This window comes from Neofelis nebulosa, chromosome 17 (assembly GCF_028018385.1).
Source record: "Neofelis nebulosa isolate mNeoNeb1 chromosome 17, mNeoNeb1.pri, whole genome shotgun sequence".
Taxonomy (NCBI): domain Eukaryota; kingdom Metazoa; phylum Chordata; class Mammalia; order Carnivora; family Felidae; genus Neofelis; species Neofelis nebulosa.
The window spans coordinates 60,781,819-60,802,672 of NC_080798.1; the positions used below are offsets into that span (position 1 = coordinate 60,781,819).

The 20,854-nt window shown below is 61.3% G+C and overlaps 1 long non-coding RNA gene across 1 annotated transcript; it reads right to left on the reverse strand.

The window, feature by feature from the left end:
- Positions 1 to 5,382: 5,382 nt before the first annotated feature.
- Positions 5,383 to 7,559, reverse strand: LOC131499567 (uncharacterized). The gene is made up of 2 exons (XR_009255954.1): positions 7,226 to 7,559; positions 5,383 to 5,911 (listed from the first exon to the last, which is right to left on the reverse strand). It is a non-coding gene; the product is annotated as an uncharacterized LOC131499567 (long non-coding RNA).
- Between the last annotated feature and the right edge of the window lie 13,295 nt (positions 7,560 to 20,854).

The window sequence follows — 20,854 nt, forward strand, 5'->3', positions numbered from 1 at the left end:
TCGTGCAACTTGAGTGCCTCGTTCCGGAGGTTTCTATGACGAGGAGGGACCGGTGCACACAGGTGCCTGGATGCCCAGCAGGTAGTTTCTGCACCACACGCAGTTTGAAAACTTATAAAACCCGCCAGCCAGGTGTAAAACGGGAGCCCTTGCCTGAGCCTGTGACCGGCCCACGTCCTCCCCAGCGGCGGGGACTGTCCCTAATGGGATACAAGACACGGGAAGCCAGCAAGGGCCCGTGAGCTCATCCACGTGGTGAAGGGTGAGCTGCTGTGGTTCAACCCCATTCTCTTGCTGCCCCCAAAACCCCAGAACCACGAGAACCCACGGCGGGTTTGAGCCTCCGCTCGGAGGTCTGGCCCATCTGTGAGTGGGTCTCCCACTTGTGGTTTCCACAGGACCTTGTGCTATTTAAGTGCTTTTCTGAAACATGAAAGTGAAATACGAAATGATGGTTTTTCTGTTGGAGCGAGCTCACTGGTGTTGGTGGGGTGCACTCTGAACCCGCGTGGTCAGTGACAGTCTTGCCCAGCAGCTCCGTGGGCTCCTGAGTTCACCGCTCGGCACTCAGATCAGCTTCCCCCCCAGTGAGCCGAGGGGGGCGGTCTCAGAACCGGCAGCTGAAACATGCAAACGGGCTGGGGTTCAACATTCACAGAAGCCAGCAGGCAGCGTGACGCTGGGGCAGGGAGGCCCCTGCTCCGAGGGCACAGGAGCCAGGCCAAGGAAGGTCACGGCTCAGACTGTGGCCCAGGGCACTGGAGGGACTGGCCGGGTCGGCCTGTGGGGACCGGCATGCTTGTGTGGGGTGGAGAGGCCTCTGCCCCTGGAGTCGCCTGTCTAGGGGAGACCGGCGTGTTGTTGGCGGGTCTGTTTCGGAGCCTCTCAGTCAGCAGTGTTCCTGCTGTGTGTTTGGAAGCGCTGACAGTCCCCACCTGGCTGTCAGCAAAGCCTCGTTCCCATCACGTGACGGCGGGACGGTCTGGACCGAGTGTGTGTCAGATCAGTAGGGTATAAAACAGGCATCCGGTCAGCAGCGCTCATGCCTTTCCCCCTGGACTCCCGGGGCCGCCCTCCCCACCCCCGGCACTCCCACGTGTCCGCGGACGGAGGCTGCCCGTGCCCAGGGCTGTGCGGAAGGACAGAAACCTCAGCCGGGCTCTCAGGCCCCCGGGGGCAGGGCCCTGATGCAGCACGCACCTGTGTGACGGTCTGAGGCACCATCCCGGCCCCGGCCCTGTCCTCCAGCCTGTGGCCTTAGGGGTGAGTCCCCATGTCCTTCCTTTGTAGTAACTCGTGTCTTTAGGTTTGTCTTCTGCTGGGATCGGCCCCAGAACAGGCTTGTGTCCCCAGTTTCGCCTGTGAGCCGCCCCGACCGCACACGCCAGAGCCCGGCCTGGACTCAGAGTCTGCATTGCCCGGTCCCTTCAGGGGGTGGAATCTGTGCGTCCCCGACCAGACCGGGAAGCTGGGTTTGAAGCCACCTGTGGGGCCCCATCCCCTGCTCTCCCTCAGCTGTCCCCGGGGGGGTCTCACTAGAGGGAAACAGGACCTCCACAGGATCCCCGGCCCTGTCGCTGACCTCTGTCTCTGACCTCTGCTGCCCCAGTTACAGTCCGGAGGCGGGAGCTTCAGATGACCTTGGGATCTGAGGGGAGACACCAAGCACTGTTCTTGGTCGGGAGGACAAACCCCCGCCCCTCTCATGTTTTCCCTTAATTAATGGACTTTCTTTTCTAGAGTGGTTGTAGGTTCAGCCACTGCTGAAGCCTCTCCCAGCTCAGTGCCTCCCTCCTGATCTCTTGGGGTTGGGAACCGAGGTTTGCAAATCCCTATTTCATTTAAACCCCGAGGCCGCAAAGAGACCGTGGTACTTTTCTGTCTTCACTGAAGATGGCCGGACCCCCATCGTCTCTGGCACTGGAGGCCAGAGCTGGGACACGAGCATGACCGGCTGCCCCAGCCTGTCCCAGTCGGCGGGGGCGGGGGAGGAGTGGACTCACCTGTCCCCAGCCACGGCCACTCCTGACGTGTGGAAGTGACGCACTGGAGGGACGCCGGGGCAGAGGTCCTTGTGTGACGATGGGTGGGAGTGAGAGGGCGCGGGAGGGGAGTCGTGGCGGGCGGGGCCACGTCAGGGGTGGGGCCGCCGGGCTTTCCTGTGCGGCCGCTGTGGTGAACGTGCTGACCACTCGGCCGCAACGTCCCCCCTGCGCCCGGCCTGGGTCGGAACCGAGGGGGGGTGTAGGGATCAGCACAGCACGGACCTCGGGGTCCAGGGGGACGTAGGGGTGTGGACCACACCCTGCGGAGAAGCTGAGTTTCCTCCCAAGCTGGCACGGACGAGCACGTGAAAACCGGGCGGCACAGAGGGGTCTCTGCGACTCGGACGAGCCCCTCCTGAAGGAACTGTGGACACGGGGCGCGTCATCCAGCTGTCGCCCGTGGCCCCGAGGCCTCCCGTCGCCGGGGCCAGGCTGTCGGGAAGAGAAGGGCACCGGGGGGGGGGGGGGGGCGGTGCTGTGGGAAGCCCCCTCCCCAGTTTGCACCAGGGGCCCCCACGGCGTCCGAGGCCTGGCCGCCGACCCTCTCTCTCAGTGGCGTGGGAGGGAGACACCCCCGCCGCCTTCACCGGGCTCCGTCCGGGGCCGGCGCAGACGCCGTGGCTCATGGCCCGGGGACAGCTGCTCACGCGCACGTCCGCACGCGTCCCACACGAGTCCTCGTGCACGTGTTGTGCACCCGCTCGCAGGCACATCTGCTCACGTGCGCGTCTGCACGCCACGTGTGCGCTCACACGCTCGGCTGGCGGGCCTTCCCTCGCGGGGCAGCGGCGGGGGCTCCGAGCACTTCTGTTGCCCCAGGAGAAGTGTGTTTGCTTGGGACCTGGGAGGCTCAGGGGGACGGACCCCAGACCTCACGTGTCCCCTGCCTGGGGCCGACTGTCAGTTGTTGGGGGGGTGAACTCGGGACTTCTCAAGGCCCAGGTGAGGACCAGGGACGTGGCCCAAAAGGCAGGCGTGCCGGTACGATTGGAGTTTCTCCCCTCGTATGTGTGACCGCAAGAATGTGCCTGAGTCCCCCTGGCGGGGAAGTATGACACCAGGTCACCGACGTCCTCTGATCTGGAGGCTGATGTCCCACCCATCCTGCCAGGACACCGCATGGGCTCTCCGCCATGCAGACCTGGAGGGAGGTGGAGGGGAGGTGACAGAGCACGGCTGGGCCCGGTCTGCCCCCATCAGCCCCTCGGGAGGCGGGTTGGGGAAGGCACTCGAGTGCCCGGGCTGCAGGCTGCACCCCCGCCACTGAGGAAGGATGAGAGGCTCACGGAAGCCCGTTCCTGGGACTCCCGCACTCTGGACAGAGCAGCCTGGGGCTCCTGGAGCTGGGCTGGACCTGGAGCCCGGGGGCCTCTGCCCAAGAGCCCCAGAGAGCTTGCAGGCTGGGAGCCGTCCCGTCCTGAGGACACGCCTTCAGGAACGGCTTCCCCGAGCCTGTACCCCTGCGCCCCGGAGTCTGGGCGGCTGGCTGGGGTCCCGGGACTCTGCGTCCCCACTTGCCCCGCGAGCCTCCACCGTCTGCCCCAAGGGCCCGGAGGGGTGACGTCAGCATCCCTCTTTGTGTCCCAGCCCACACCCGCACCCACCTGGGGATGCAAGCCTAACTCCTCATCGCCCCCCCCCAGCCAGACTGTGGAGAAGGCAGGAGGCTGGGCCACGCTCCAGCACCTGGAGGTCGACGCTTCCTGACCGGGGGGCAGGGGCCACCACAGCAAAGCCGGGACGCGGGGCGTGGGTGCCCTCCGGAGCTGGGCCTCCCTTGCCCGATTCTGGTCGGGCCCTCTCTTGGCACCCACGTGCACTTGGGCGGAATGGACCGTCTGCCCCAGAAAGACCCCGCAGGAGATCGGGCAGGCGTTTCCAGAGGCGTCCCAAATGCAGGAGGCGGTGGCTCCGTTTCCGAGGGGCCTGGGGGACGTGACAGCGGGCAGTGAGCCCATCCTTGGAGCCACTTGCTTCGGGGCAGGGGTCCCTCCGTCGTGGCTGCTGGGGGCCTTTGGGGCACTCGGCAGGGCTTTGTGCAACCAGAACAAAGGCACCTTCCCCAGGACACAGTGCTGTCGTGAAGGCATCTGACAGCCGCCTGGTGGCAGGGACCCCGGGCCTCACCCCCCGCTGGGAACGGCCGCTGCGATTATAAGACCTCGTGCCGCCCCACAGGCTGCCTCCCCACCTGCCTGCGCCACGGCCCTGCCCTCCGCAGAAGACACGACAGTGTCCTTTCCTAGGTCCCTGCAGCCGCCACAGCGAATGACCAGGGCGGGGCCTGACGCTGCGGACTTCATTCTCCCCCAGCCCATCTCTGCACAGGCTCCGGGAGGGTCCCTCCTGCCCCTTCCAGCTCCCGGGGGACCCAGGCGTCCCTCAGCCTCTTCTCGGTGTGCATCTGGCCAGCTCCCCACCTGGAATAAGGACTCCAGTCTTGGGGTGGAGGACGCACTTAATTCACTATGACCTCTGAATCACATCTGCAAAGACCCTGGTTCCAGAAGGCCACGTCCTCGGGCTCTGGGGGTTGGGACTTGGACATACCCTCTGGGGGACACCATTCAACTCATAACAGGCCCCAAACGTCAACAGGGCTGAGTCTGAGAAGGTTGCCGTCCACAAAGAACCTGGCGCGTGCCCCGTCTCTCTCGTGGGGGCTGCCCGTGTGAGGGACCGGGCGGGAGCTGCCCCCCGCGCCGCCCCACCCGAGTCCGCACCGCCCCCGCCTGTAGCTGAGACTGTATGGAAGACCCGTGCGTCCCCAATCTGTGGCCCCACGGCGGGGGTGGCTGGAGAGGATCGGGGCGCAGGGTCGTCTTTGTGGCCCGGAGCGTCTGGTGCAGAAGGAGGTGGGCCAGGGTTCTCTTCCCGGAACGCCCAGCTCTGTGGTGTGCGTGAACCTCCCAGAAAGGGCAGCCGCTTCTCCCTCCACTCCCAGCCCTGTTCCCACCCCGTGCAATGCCACTTCAGGGGGAGTGTGCCCGGCAGACTGCCAGGTGTGCCTTCCCAAGGCAGTGGCGGGGAGAGGCCGGGGCCGGGGGTGGGGGGTGGGGGGGGGGAGTCCTTCCGGAACCAGGGCCAGGCTGACGCAGCTCCTCCTGGCCTCGTTCTCTGCGTGGGCCTCACCCCCCACCTGGGCCTCTCTGAGCCGCCATCTCCCTGGGCTGGAGCAGGGCTGGGTGGGGGCCCATCCGTCACACCTGGGAGGGGACTTACTGCCCAGGACGGGGCCGGTGGGGGCAGGGAAGGCCCAGGTCATGGGTGCAGAGGAGGGAAGGATGGTGTGTTAGTCAGTTCAGGGTGCGTAACAAAGCACCACAGACCAGGAACGTAAACCACAGATGTTTATTCTCTCCCAGTCCTGAAAGGTGGGATCAAGGTGTGGAACCAGACAGGGCTGGTTCCTCCCCAGGCCCGTCTCCTTGGCTTGCCGATGGCCACTTCTCCCCATGTCCTCCCGTGGTCATCCTTCTGTGCGTGTCTGTGTCCCGATGTCACTTAAAAGGACACGTAACTTCCTGTTACGTTGGATCAGGGACCACCCTGGTGACTCCATTTTAACTTAGTTACCTCTTTAAAGACCTTACCTCCAAATGTGGTCACATTCTGGGGTTCTAGAAATTAGGATTTTGACACATTTTGGGGGGCCATGGCTCAGTTCACAACAGATGGATCTGAACTTCGAGTGTGGCCAGTGGCACCCAGGCCGGGGTCCCCGGCAGCGTAGTGACGGTCAGATCTTGCCACAAGGGTCAGCCTGGTTTCCCCGGCCAGGACGCCAGCCATTGCCCGAAAGCAGGAGCCTCCGACACACGGGGTCTGGCAGCTCATCCTTAAAAACCCAGGGTGTTTACACATTCCTGTAATGAAGGAAAAAAACCCAAGTAGCAAAAAACCAGAGCAATTATTCACTCTTGCTTTCTTAAGCTACAGAAGGAGCTGGTTGGGAAATCATGAGTCAAGTGAAATCCTTTATGGAATGAACAAAACAAAAGGAACAAAAGCCATTTGACTTGCTCACTGAGCCCCCCCCCCCAGCCCCCCGCGGGGAGACGCTGACTGGGGCTGGGAACGATTACCATCCTCGCCGCCCCCAGCTTGCTGCCCGTCCCGGCGCTGGCTGTCTGCATTCCCCTGTATCCTCTATCCAGATGCTTAAGTCACTGCTTATAATGGCACAAAATGTCAGGAGGTGGCTCTCAGAGTCTGGAAAAACAGTGGCGTGTCCTTGGCCGCCTGCTGCCTCCTTGGCTCCACACGGAAGCTCCATCCCAGGGCACCTACCTGAGTCACTTTGTGCTGCACCGTGGACACGGGGGCTGAGCAGGTCCGTTCACAGCCTGCGAACGCTCGTCTGTGAGCCTGTCCTGCTGAGCTGTCCTGCGCCCACACAGACGGAGTCCAGGGCCTGTCTGCAAGTGGCTTCTGACTTTGGGATGCAAGACGTAGGTAACCCCGTTTCCCTAAGTTCCTCCGGGAAGAGCGAGTGCCCTTCAGTTGTGTTCTCACTTGGCTCTGGTCTGCTCTGCAGCTGTTTGCTGATGGACCACCCAAGGACTGCACTTGTCAAGGATAGAGAGACGCATCTCATCCAACCTGTGTTCCAGGAGAGCACAGGGAATTGAGTATCTCATTCAACCCTGTGTTCCCAGGGCAGGTGTAGAGAAGTAGAGAAAAAGAGCTACCTTGTGTGTGTTTTTGGTTGTATGGATGGATAGATGAGTGGATGGGTGGGTGAATGGGCGGATGCGTGTATAGACAGGTAGATGGATGGATGGGTGGATGGATGGATAGATAGGTGGGTGGGTGGGTGGATGGTTTGGTGGGTGAATGGGTGTGTAGACGGGTGGGTGGGTGGATGGATGGATGGATGGATGGATGGATGGATGGATGGTTTGGTAGGTGAATGGGTGTGTAGACGGATGGATGGATGGATGGATGGATGGATGGATGGATGAGTGGTGGTTGGGTGGATGAATATAAAGCAGTCACCTAACTGTGACACCCAGGCCATGTTAGGTGCCCAGTGGTGTGGGTAAGAAAGTCCATGATCTGGGAAGGCAGAGAAACTGGCTGTCCCCAAAAGACCTGGAATTCACTGCCAGTGACAAGAAGATATCCTCACCAACACATCACTGCTGAAGGGAAGACCATGAACCAGTCAAAGGACTTACCAGAAGACTAGACTTTGCCCTCGATTCCCACACATATGGTCTCCATGTGATGTCACTGGCTTCATCGAGAGTCTCATTTCATGAAGGAGCAAAGGGAGAGGGGTGTATTCTGATGAGGTTGTCCCTCTGGGGTGAGCACAGGCTCACTGCAGCCTCAGCAGCTTGGGACAGACACAAGCACGGACTCCGGGATGTGACGAGGCTGAGGAAGTACTGGCCAGACCGTGATGGTCTCTGGCTGTGGAGGCAGGACCGTTTCTCATGGCCCAGAAGAGTAGGGGAGAGGATGTGTCAGCGCCTGGCCTTTCCCACCCTGGATTGTATCCTCCCACGGCCCCTGCTACCGTCCCCTCTGTGGGTCTGGAGATGTGTCCCGAGGCCAGGAGGTCAGCTGCCCGGGAGGAATCAAAGGCCTCCAAGGGTTCCCAGATGAGTCACCGCATGACAGTCACCTTCCTCCTCTTCCACCAGCCCAAATAAGTCATCTCCAGAGAGGGGAATTCTGGACCCCAAATGCTCCCCCCTCCATGAGTCAAGCCTCCTGGCCTATTTTTAGGCCATTTCTCCAGATTGTCATGACAGACAAGGCCTGTTTACACTGGATCGGAGCTGCTCTGGGAATCATCCATCCAAGCATGGACCTCAAAACAAAGAGCAGTGAGGACGGACAGAAGCCATGTGCCCTGGTGACAATGGCAGCCCGCATGACCACAGAGGCCAAGGGCTGGAGCAGCCTTATGTCACTGGACACCTTCCAACAGCCAGAATGGTTGTTTTGGCTCACCCGACGAAAGTGGTTAGAAGTGCCCGTCTGGGCACCGCGCACACGTCACTGGACACGGAAGGGTCAGCTGGTGCTCCCCCAGCCGTCGGCCCTGGCCCCGTGTTCCACGAGGGCCCCATCCAATCCTTCTCTGCCTCCCGCAGCGGACAGAGAGCAACCGGACGGTATGAACTTCACCTTGTTCACATTCAAAACCCTGGCTCTGACCCCGGGAAAGGCTCAGTACAGCCCGGATTCTCTCACCCTTTCACCCATGCGTATCTTCCTCCATTCCACGTTTGTTGTGCTCCTGCCGTGCTGGGTGTGAGTTCCTTCCTCGCCACTTACCTTGGGAGACAAGCAGGCACGGGAGTGACAGCTGTCATGGCAAAGGAGCACGGGGGCTGTCCCGGCCAGATCCAGGAGGAGAGCCCAGGTGAAGCAGACAGTTCATCCAAGGCTGCCAGAGGGCTCGTCAAAACACAGATGGTTGGGCCTCAGCCTCTAAGTGTATGAGTCACGTTTCTAATGAGTTTCCAGTTGTGCTGATGCTGTGGGTCCAGAGCCTCACTTTGAGAACCACCGTTGTAGGGAGAGAGAGCAGCACGTTCGAGGCTGGAGGTGACAATGTGAGTGAGTCAGTGAGTCAGTGAGTCAGTGAATGAGTGGCTGAATGAATGAGTGAGTGAGTGAATGAGTGAATGTGCTTGGAGTTGCTTGTCTCATGATGTAGCTTCCTGTCTCATGTCCGAGGGACAAGGTCGTGTGTACAGGCCTGAGGCTGGCGACCTTTAGCCGACTCTCACCCCTGCTTATTTATCAAACGCCGTCCCTGCCCATGTTTGTGACCTGCAGGACCGGCTTCAGGCAACATTGTCACCAAGAACAGGAGGGCTGTGTTGCTTCCCAGAGAAATCAGCAGCCTCTTGACCTAAGAGAGGAACTGTTGAAGGCGGAGAGGCGCTGGGGAAGCGAGTGGTTAGGGACCCCTGTCCTGGCCCAGGCAAGTTAATTCAAGGTAATGCACGTGCCCTGGGAGCAGCTCGTCCACCGAAGTCCAAATTCATGAACTGTTACACAACTTCACCAGGCGTGTTCCACAAGTTTCTAATCAAACCACTCCACAAGATTGGAGATTAAGCTGCATTTCCAATGGTAAAATCTGTATTGGCCTAGAATAAATACTCATTTGGAAAGCCCAAGGCAGGAAAATGTACCAGAACTTTTTTTTAAATGTCTGTGTTAGGGCACGACCCACTTGTCTCCCCAGAATAACAGCTGCCATGTGGATAGTTGGCCGTCATCAGTGTCAGACCCCGGGCGCTCATGGGCCATTGGGATGCACAGAAGAGAAATATAATTGTCCACATCTTAAGACAGAGACAGAACTTTCAGGGTGAGTGAACTTCACTGAGATGTGGAGAGGCATTGAGGAGGCACTGTGGAAATTACCAAGAAACAAGTTACATGGATGAATCGGGGCAGATAGGGGCAAATGTGAGAAAGTGGGTTGAGGGCGTCTGCGTCTGATGGCGGCTTTGAGCAGACATTCTTGAATCTTCCGGCACCCCGGGACTGGCCCGGTTTATCTCTCAGGGTCATAATCATCTTAAAATTCTCTCCAGTTAGTTTTATTTACATAGAACTTATAAAACTGAATGTATGCTAGAATATGAGGGCGGGCTCCTTGTGACATGGCATGACAGGGAGGGTGTTGTAGGAGCACGTGGGTGCTCTCAGCGTAGCAGAAACCTGGGAGCTAGCAACCTCACTGGTCTCAGCTCCTGTGTGTTACACACAAGGAAACAGGTGCCCAGAGGCACAGCTACCTGTGTAAGCAAAACAGCTGGGCTGGGACCATGCCCTTCTCTCCACGTTACTGTGCCTTGAAGTGGTTTCCTTCTCCTCCCCACCCCCATGATCTTGCCAAGGGCCCATCTACACCCAGCCCTATTTCCCTCCCTCCCTCTCTCTCTCTCTCTCTCTCTCTCTCTCTCTCTCTCTCTCTGTGTGTGTGTGTGTGTGTGTGTGTGTGTGTGTGTGTGTGTGTTAGGTCTTCAGTACCTTGCAAATTAAGATTTGTGTGCAGAGTGAGGTAAGGGTTCACTTTCTTTCACCTGGATGTCCAGTTGTGCCAGCACCATGTGTTGAAAAGAGTTTGCTTTTTTCCATTCAGTTGCCATGACACCTTTTAAAAAACTCAATTAATTACATATGTGTGTTTTATTTCTGAATTCTTTATTGTGGTTTTGTTGAACTGCTCACCTATCCATACTCCAATATGATAATTTGTCGATCCCTATAGATTTTTAGTGAGACTTAAAGTCAGATAGTGTAGCTCGTCTGAGTTGTTTTTTGTAAAGATCCTTTGGTAATTCTAGATCCTTTGTGTTTCCATATAACAGTTAGGAGCAGCTTATCAATTCTACCAAAAAAAAAAAAAAAAAGGATTTTGATCAGGCTGCTTTGAATCTATAGATAAATTTGGAGCAAGATTGACATCATGGTGGCATTGAGTGTTTGGATCCATGAACATGGTATATCTCTCCATTTATTCAGGTTTTCTTTAATCTCTTTCAGTAGCGTTTGGTAGTTTCCATGTGGACTTCTTCATCAGCTCCTTGAGACGCAGACACAGAAGATACAGGTCCTGTTCTCAGGTTGTTAGGGACTGGTAGCAGAGACAAGCCCAACACTGGGACATCAGCCCCGAGCAATCTAAGACAAGTTGTCATTCACAGCCGGGTTGTGGGTTGCTCTTGCCGACGTGTAGATGCAGGCTGTACACGTTGCCCTATTCGGTCTTCAAATACTTGTCAGGCACCACCTATGTGTCCGAACGCTGAGAATATGGTGCTAACCAGGTGCAGTCCTGTAACGCAATAGTGATCATTATTAAATACTGTCTGACACTCCTTATGGACCCGGCATTGTCTACACACCTCCCTTGTGTTCTCTCAGTTCATCTCCACAATGCCGTAAAGAAGTGCTATTTTTTTTTTATAGCAGATAATGTGTTGGTCAGTTAAGTAACTTGGACAAAGTCCCCCAGCTGATCGGGAAAGGGACCCCAGGCCTCGCTCTTGCCCACAGGGCCAAGCCGGGCATGGCTTCATGGAAACTGAACGTTGTGCAAGATGCCAGGGAAGGCTCTGGAGTCCGTTCCCATTTTGAACACCCACCCTTCCTTGAGTCCAGAATAACAGACTGGGTGGCCCAGAAGCTTCCATCTCACATCCTCCATTCTCTGATCACATTGACAAATGCCACAAAGGCTCTGGTGCTCTCTGTGAGCATAAGGAAACTCATAAGATTACTAGATGTGCGGTTGGCCCAACCAGCGGTTATTTCCAGAGAACCTCATTCAGACCAATGGAAAGAGGCGTTGACAATTGTGGAGGGACAAACAGTAGACACAGAGTGCGGGCGTGTGCACGCGAGTGTGTGCGCGCATGTGCGTGCGTGAGTGTGTGTGCACGTGTTAAAGAACAGCCACCGTTTTACCTTTGGGGGCACATCATCAGGATCTGAATCATGGGGTCACAGCGGAAGGAGTTCAAGGCCATGCGGATGATGTTTAGTTATTTTGTTCCAGGAAGGTTTCCTGGCCGGAAAGGGATGGCTCCCACGTGATGGCGTAGTTCAGCAGGGCAGAACGCCTCCCCTCGCTGCCTGGGGGCTCCATCCTTCATCACTGATCGGCTTTCGCGCTCACGGCCAGGACCCTGGAGCCATGGGCTGGAGGAGGTCCAGCCCAGAAGGGGTCCGAGTTCATTCGAGGTTCTGGGCTTGAAATTTCAGTCTTGTGGGAGGGCAGATTTCCTTAGGGCTAGAGCTAGCTTTAGGGATGCTGAGCAGTGTGTCGTTTGGCATGAGCCTTCTGCTTCTTTTAGAAACTTGGAAATGGAAGGGTTTGGGTTAACAGTGATGATAACCGGCACCGTGGGAAGGAGTTGCCACCGGCCAGCTTGCAGCAGAGAACAGAAGAGGTGCCCCGGCCTCACGGAGCTCGGATCCCAGCCGAGGGGGATGTGCACGCAAACAACATTCCTCTCTAGTCCTGGACACAGGGGTTATTCTCACAGCCTGTCACACCCAGGGGCCGAGCCTCAGATGCGTCAGAACGCGCCCGAATTACACAGCAGGGCCCTGCGGAGCTGGATTCGAAGCTCCCTGGGTGCAGGGTGTGCACAGACCCGGGCTGAGCACACGTACCTGCCCCGTCCCGGTTCCTGGAGCACCTGCTCTCTGGAACAAGTGAGCCGTTTCTTCCCCCACCCAACATAGCCCTTTGAAGGACCAAAGAACAGCACATTTGTTTCTTCCTCTTTAAGCAGACTTAAAAAAAAAAGAAAAAAAAAGTCATGCCCACAAAGCAGAAGAAAGTCTCGGGAATAGAGCTGTTTGGTTTCGGGCCTTGTGGCCACCCGCCCCACCGGGGGAGGCGGAAGGGACTCTGGGCCTCTCCGGAGGAGGCCGCCGAGGAGGAGTGCGGGCGCGGGATGCGACGCGGGGACCACTGTCCGGCTCGCGGTCTCCCCGCCTCCCTGCCCGCGCGCACAGGCCCTCTCCCACCAGGAAGCCAGCCAGGGCAAGTAAACAGCCAGATTTCTCCCAGAGTCTGCGAAACAAAACCGCCATTGTTTCCACCCAAGCTGCTTTCAGGAAAAACAACAGGTTTTTCCACTTTGGAGCCTTTATAGATGTAGATACGCTGCGTGCTTTCTCCTCCACAGGCTGAAAGTTGTGGTCTTCTGTTCAGCTGGTGAGGAAATACTCTTGGAACTTGGAACAACAGGGCTCTGCAGCCCCGAAACTGCCCCCATGCCACAGCAAACAGCCCGGCTCCCCGAGCCCCCGGGATGACCCCACGCTTCTTGTTCTCTGAGACCTCCAGGGTCCCCCCGACCCCCAGGATCTCTGTGACCCCCAAGGTCCCCTTGACCCCCAAGGTCCCCGTGATCCCCAGCGTGACAGCCACACCCCCAGTCCAGCTCCCGTGTTTTCTCAGGCAGCTCCTGTCCTGTCTCCCATCCCCGGCTCCTCCCAGCTTGCCGGTTTGCACCTTCTCAAACTGAAGTCTCCAGGGTCCCCAGGGTCCCCTTCCTGCCTGAAGGCCCCCCCAGATGTCTTCCCTGGATGGGCTGCAGGGCCTGCTGAGTGATGCAGGAGGGGGACCCTGTCGTGAGAAGGCTGTGTAGACAGAGGCAAATTGGAGGGACACACCCACAACAGGCGTTGCCGTCGGCCTCCCGAAGCTGGAAGACGAGATCTCTGTGAGGGCTCAGCTGAAGACGGGGGTCTTGGGCCCGCGTGCGGAGGGTCAGGTGGCCCTTCACCCCACCTTGGAGCGTGGCCACGCGAGGGAATGCTGGTCCCACCCAGAACCCAGGCTTCCTCACGGCCTCCAGGCTCCAGGGCTGACCCCTCACCTCCTGTGTGAGTTACGGCTGTTTGGAGAGGCCCCGTCCCTCCCGCAAAGGACCTGCCTCCAGGTCGCCCCGGAATCTCGACCTCTTGGAGCCGTGAACCTGTACGTGGAGGCGAGGCACAGCCCCGCGCCGCCGTCCTGGCCCCGAAACTGATTTCGACAGGGTGGAGAGCACGGAGGCCCGTAGGCCGCCCCTTCCCGGCCCTCCCTGCGTCCTGCGGCTGGGAAACCCCTTGCTGTGCGAGCGGTGGGCGCCGCCGGGGACCATGCCTTTCCCTGGGCAGGCGGAGGGATGACAGCCCTTCCTCGGAGGCTCCCTACTGGCTGGAAAGGGGCCCTGAAGGCACTTGGTGCCTCGGGACGTGGGGGCTGTCTGCTCCCTGAGCCGGGGAAGCCCTCACACCCAAGAGAACCGCAAAGCAGAAGCCGGATGCAGGCTCCGGGTGGAACCACCCCCTTCTCCAGCGAGCTTCCCGCGTGCCCAGGACTGGTGTGCAGATTCCAGGGCTCACCGCCCGCCCCCCACCCCTCACCCCCGGGCTGGGCAACCTCAGCTCCGAGCCAGCACTTCCCGCCACCCACAACCGCCCGCCCCCACACTCTTCTGGATCACATAGGCTATTTCTGCCCCAGACCGCACTCGGCTGTATTTAAGGAGCGGGAATCTTGGGATTGTGGGCATCCGATGGGGAAGGCCTTTACCACCCCGGTGGTAACGGAATGGAAATCTGTGCTGGAAATAAAACAACCTGAAATAACACAGGAACTGGGCCTTCTCCAAAGGCTTTTGGAGAAAACGTTACCCCAAATGGGAAGGGCAGCCGGTCACCGAGAGGAGTCGAGGGCATCTGGGAGCCAGTCCCACGGGTAAGGGGCTGAGAGAGCAGGTGCCCCAAACTCAAGTGGCTGGGGTGGGGGGAGTGGGGGGCGGGGGCAGCAGACCCTCGCCCTGAGCCGCAGCTGGAGGCCAGGCGGGGTTGTGAAATGTACCGCGTGGAAAACATAGCCGTGCGGGGCCCGGGGCAGGCTTCTGCTCTGGAAAGACAGCCACGAGCCTGTGGGGTCCCTTAGGGGCCCCTCCTCCTTCTGGGCGTTCTCTCTCGGGGACCGAGTACAGGCCGATGACCTCACTGCCCGGCCAAGCCCCCGCCAGTGGGTACTGATGGCAGGAGGAAGCTTCAGGGGGTCCTAAACACTCTTAGCGGATCAGAGATTCTCATAAACAAAGGCCTAAGTGCTTACAAAGAAACTCTCAGTGGTTTATCTTGGGGAATTATTCAAAGCGCAATAAAACAGAGGCTTCTGGCTGACGAGACACGCGCCACACGGTGGCACGACCGTCACGGGCCCCGCGCAGCCAGGCTCCGACCCACGTAACCGGGCTGGGTTTCTTGGTGGAGGAGCGTGCGTTTCCTTAGAGACAGCGCGTTTTGTGGCTGCTGTCCACGAAAACATAGGCGTGGCCTCTGAGAGGACCCGGTCTTCCAAGATGGAGAAAACAACCAGGAGCGTGTAAGGGCCAGCGTCCGCGAAGGACTCGTGTCAGAGCTCCTGCGAGTGGGGGCCTGCCCGCCCTGTTTTCCCCCCGAGGCATGGAGATTTGGGGTTCTTGGCTCAGTCTTCCCACTGCCCGTGGACTCACTGGGTCATCCAGCATCGGGCTGTGGCCCCCCTGTCGCTGGCCGGGCCCTGCCAGAGCTGAGCGTCGTGGGGGTCCCGTGGAGAAGTAGGGACCGCTGCTCCCCCGCCTTCCCGCGGGGGCGGCACGCGGCCGGGTCCCACTCGCCGAGAGCCTGTCTGAGCAAAGGGACGTTTGAGGATAGCGAGGCTGGGGAGGAGCGGGCCCGCTGGGCAGGTGGGCGAGCACCTGTCGGGTCGGAGGCCCCGCCCTCCTCAGGAGCTCGGCTTCCGTAGACGGCGGCCGGGAGCTGCTTCGGAGTTCCCTCCCAGGGGCCCCGCGGCGTCCATCGTGTGGCCTGAACACCGTCAGCAGGTGCACAACGTGCCATCCTACACGGGGAGGCTGGATCAGCGGGGGAGCCCAGGCCGCAGGGAAAGCGCCTTCTGCAGGGAGCCGGGCGGAGCTCAGACAGCAGGCCTCCTGGCCTCTGGCAGGACCCCAGTGCCCTGCGTGAGACCTGGCCGGGGGGTGGGGGGCACCTGGGGAGAGGTCTGGACTCTGGTTGACCGGGGACGCCGGGTCACGCACAGCGGCTTCTCCAGAAGTCCGTCCTCACGGCTTCGCCCAGGAACGCGTGGTCAGTCATGTGAGGAGCTCGGGGGGTCCCTGCCTCCGGAGAAGGAGCTCACGGGTCACGTGGGGCGGCCGTGGTTCCTGAGGGAGGGGAAGCTTCACGGGGCTCCGCGGGTGGGTGGATGTGCACCGTGGGGACCCCAGGGTCCAGGCTCGGGGTGCACGTGGGGAGGCCTGGCCTGCGGGGCACCTTCCCTGCTCCCAGGGGGCCCCAGGCCCGGCTGCCTGTCCTCGGAAGAGGAGCCAGGGTCACTGCCACGAGCCCACAGAGCCCAGGCCTTGTCCTGCCCGGATCTGGCTCAGACACGCCGGGAAGGCTGTCCGGGCAGCACTGCCCTGTGTCCCTCTGCTTTCCTCCTCCCCAGCGTGGGAGCCAGCAGAGGGGAGGGGATGCTCCGTGGTGCCCTGGCCCCCCACCCTCTCCCCAGTCCTCCTCCGGGTGGGGCGTGGGGCGCCTACTTCCCTGCCCCAGCCCCCCATCCAGACACCCGCCTCCTCCATCCTGGGAGTCCTTGCCTGCCCCTGCTCCGCCCCACCCAACCTGCTCCCGCCCTTTCGGCCGCCCGGCCTGCGGCCCTGAATGGCCCCTTCTCCCTGCGCCCTCCGTGTCCAGGCTCCCACTCGTGCTTCTAGAACTCGGCCCGGGCCCCGCACCAAGCCTGGCCTCACTCCTGCCCCCAGGCCGCACACGTCGCTGCCTCCTCGGGGCTGCTGGGCGGCGTTCCTGGTGGCTCGTGGCAAGCGTGTCCTCCACGAAGTTTCACGAGCCACGAGCCACGGCCTCCCGGGTTTTCCGTCCTCATCTGCTCGCCGAGACGTAGCCCAAGGCTGGAGCCAGGGGAGGGGTGAGGAGAGACCTTCGAGCGGCCTGTGTCCCCACGCGGGACACCGAGGCGCTGAGGAGATGTGCCCCGTGGGCCTTCCCCCGCCCGGTCTGGAAGCACCCCGTCCCTCTCGTGCGGCTGAGTCACCAGCCCTGTCCTCCAACAACCCCCATGTGTGACTTCACCGGCTTGGCTCTGAGACCCAACATCCTCCCAAGAAAGAGAAAAGGGCCCGAGGAAGAGGCTCCGAGGACTCAGGGAGCGCACCGGGCGCACCCCGGGAGCCCCGCGAGCCAGTGTCCTGGGGAAGCGGCCCTGACACGGCCCGGCCGCCCGCGGAGCCCCAGCCTCACGCCCCAGGGCAGCGAGAGTGTCGCTGAGCTGGGGTCCCGTTGGTGCAGTGGGGCCAGCAGACCGGCCCGGCCCGGCTCACGGCTCCGTGTGCGGGCAGGTGACCTCAACCTCCGGCTCCAACGGGCAGACACGTGGCGCCCTCACCCGCCCAGCCCCACCGACTTCCTGTCCAAGCCCACGTCCACGCGGGACAGCATGAGGGTCAAGTGGTGTCGCAGGAGAAACAACTCTACCGGCCGTGGTCTGGATGCGCAGCCGGGTCCAGCCTTCGGCGTCCGTTTCCGTGGTTACCTGGGTCACTCCCCCCCCACAGGGAGGGCGTGTCCGCATGCGTGATCCGGTCAGGGGCTCGGGGCACCGCTGCATCCCATCCTGGGGTTTCCCATCTCCCGGTTGGTTGATTTTCAATTCACAGACTTTCCAGTTCACTCTCGAGTGAAGCCCGGTTCTCCGGGCGGCGGATTCTTGGGGTCGTGTATCCCCCGGCCCAGGATCGTTGCACCCCCCTGAACACCCCCTGCCCGTCTCCGTAAGCGACCCCCGTGCCCCCGCCGGCCCCACGCAGTCAGCAGCCTGTCTCCCTCCCTGCAGCATCACGGGAACGGAATCGCGCGATCCACGGCCGCTTGGCCCTGCTTCTGGCTTCTTCCGCTTGGCAAAGTGCGCCTCAGGGTCCCCCGTGCTGAGCACCGCGGGGGGCCGTCCCGTGGGGCGGTGGCACCAAGCCGGACCCTCCACGAGCCTGGCGGAGGGCACGTCGGTTACCCCTGGTGTGTGGCGAGGGCACGGCTCACGTACGTGCGTTTCTGGGAGCGTGCGTTTTCCGTTCATCAGGTTAAACACTTGCAAATGCACGTGCTGGGCCGTATGGCCTGTGGCGCCAGACTGCCTTGCGAGGGGCCACCGCGGGCGCCGTCCCTCCGGCCGCGAGCGGGGGCTCCTGATGCCGCGGCGCCCGGCCAGCGCCCGGTGCGGCCAGGGCCCTGGGTTCCAGCCGCTCTGGGGGGTGTAGACCGGCACCTACGTGTGTTAGCTGGCGTCTCCCTCCAGACGGGTGACGTTGAGCATCTTGTCCTGGGCCGTCTGTGGCTCTTTGGGCAAAGCGTCCGCTCGGGTCCTTTGCCAATTCTCTAATTGGCTTGTTTCCTCATGGTTGAGTTTTAAGCATTCTTTGTATATTCTGGAAACGAGTCTCTTATCAGAAGTATGGTCCACACTGTTCCCTCTTGGGCCGTGACTCGTCTTTCTGCTAGGTTAACGGCACCTCTCACAGCGCAAGTTTAACCGTTTTGGTAAAACCCAACGGGCTGGGTGTTTGTCCTTCCAGATTCCGCTTTTGGTGTGTCTGTCAGCCTCCGCCTCTGCGCTTTTGCAAAGCTCGGGCGTGTCGGTTAGCGCCGGTTCGGGTAAACGCAGTGCCTTTTGCGAGGTTCCGTGGCCTCCACACGTGACACCGCAGTGACTCGGCGTCCGCCACTCGCTCATCAGAAGGTGCGGGACGGGGGATGGACGGTGTGGGGGTCTCGCTTTGCAGAGAGCACACGGGGTCTGCTGACCTGGCTCCTCCAATCCGAAGCCCCCGGCGGCGTGTCATTTCTGAAAGCTGGCGCAGGGCACCACGACGAGGACTCCACGGTCCCTGTGCCACCGTGGGGGGCAACGGTGACCCTGCCGGTGTCTGCGCCCCTCCGCCCGGTGCCAGACCGCACACGTGGAGCGAGAGTCGGTGGGGAGGGCGGGGAAATCCCGCCGCGGCCCTCAGGCTGCCCGCGGTGTTGGGCCTGGCGCCGAGGTGGGCACGGGGACCCGCGGGAGGCAGGGGAGTCTCACTTTGGGCCTCAGCAGAGCCCGGGGGCTGTGGCCTCCGGAGGCGTCGGCGGAGTGATGGTGGGGGTGGGGTGCGACATGTTTTCCCAGAGAGTCCGCAGCGCTGGGGGAGAGGAGAGACACCCACCGTTCACATGTGTGCCGTTCGGTGTCGGCACTCGGCAGTGGGGCTTCCCCGGCGCAGTTCCACGGAGCCCTGCCCACGTGGCCGCCACCACGTGGCCGCCACACCAGCGCCACGGAACCGTCCAGGCTAATTAGGGAAAGCCAGGGGAGGAGGGAACAACTTGTCTTCCCAGTTGTTCTGTGAACCGAACTGACCGCTGGCTTCCAGTCCGCCCAGCCCGGGGCAACAGGGGGGAGAGAAACGGTCGGGGCGCAGGTCCGGAGGCGCCTGCCTCCCCCAGGGCCGTGGGCTTGTGGCGGGCCCCACTCCTCGGCTTCCGGGGGTTCTGGGTCTGGGCCCCCACACAGAAGGGGAGGTGTGGGCAGCTCTGCCTCTGGGAAGAAGTCCTGGGGTCCAGCTGCGGATGGGGACACGGGAGTGGCCACATGCTGGACACGGGGTGGCCTGGCCAGGTCTCAGCGGCGGCACAGGTCGCGGGGCCTCCTACAGAGGTGGGGTCTTCAGGGGTCTCAGGAGGGAGCGCGTGCACGGCTCCGGGAGAGGGGGGCCCTCGCCACCTGCTGCCCGGCCAGCCTGTCCTCCGTCCCTGGCGTGGACCCAGCGCCTCGCCCCCAGGACAGTTTGTCTGAATTTTCTGAGTCTCTGGCTGTAGCTGTTGCGGCTCTGTCGTGATTTGTCTGCGTGGTGCGTTCCGTGCGTGGCCACCAGCCGCCTCCCGAGCAGGGGTCGCGCTGACTCTCCAAGGGCCCGTCGGGTCCGCTCAGCCTGGCGAGGTCCAGTGAGGGTGAGGGTCTGTGCTGGGGGCCGAGCTGCGGGGACCTGCGGGCGACGAGGGTCACACCGATGGCCCCCCGCCCCCGCCCCCACCGGGTTTCAACTGTGGTTCGTTTCTTCTTCCCAATCCTCAACCTTATCTTTTCTCAACGTTCAGTGCATTTGGTTGCAGACGTCCGTACCTTCCTCCCCGAGTTTTTCAGCGGGAAGATCATCGACCAGGGTCGGCCTCTGTTAGTGGTTCTTTCTGTTCTTTGACGGCAAAGTGAACGTACGGAGACTCTTAAATACAGAGGGTTGTGGGGGGGTGGGCGGGGGGAATGGGTGGTGGTCATCGAGGAGGGCACTTGTCGGGATGAGTACTGGCCGTTGTATGTAAGCGACGGATCACGGGAATCTGCCCCCGAGGCCAAGAGCGCACTGTACGTTAGCCAACGTGACAGGAAATTATACTAAAAAAAGTGAACCCCCACATCTTAACGGTCCTGTTGGATAGGTTCAGACAAGCGCGTCCAGCCAGCCCCCATAGAGACAGAGGCCCGCACCCCAGGACGAAGCTGGCTGGGGCTCGAGGCCAGGGGCCCCGGGACGTCCCTCTTCCCTGTGCCCTGACACACACGTCCAGAGACTCCAGCTCGGTCAGCGCCCGAGGACACACAGACCGTGGCTGGCCCCGAGCCCCTGCCTTGGGGATGGCTCTGGGACATGGTCCCATTTCCAACGAGTTCCCAGGGCGCTGGGACCCCATCTGGAGAACCGTGGCTCTAAACACACAGTTCCTGCCCAGAGGGACCCTGACCCTAGTGAGAGGAGAGCCCACCCTCCGAGCCCACCATGCCGGGCTCCCTGCTCCCTCCCTGGCCCCGCGCCACCCTGGGGAGCTCCCTTCACGGGTGGGCGGCGGGGGAGGGCCTGCTGACCGCAAGCTGCCTCTCCCGCGGGGACAGCATGCCCGAGACACAAGGTGCACGCGTACATGTGGGCACACGGACGTTCGTGCGCGTGTTGGTCAGCAAGGATCTCCCCCGCGTGGGTGTCGGGAGCGTCAGCAGTGCTGCCCTCGGGCCACCAAGGCTGCCGGGGCGAGGTGTCAGGGGGAGCCTGAGGTCCCGCTTCGCCCTGTGGGTTTGGGCCCCCGGTCCCTGTGCCAGACCAGCAGCCGCTTTCCCATCTGCCTGTCTCGCCGCCCGGGCGCCTGTCTGGACGGAGCCGGGCGGATCGGGCGTCCGGTGCAGGAGACAGCGTGGCCTCTGCTGTGCGATGACCTCGCGGGCG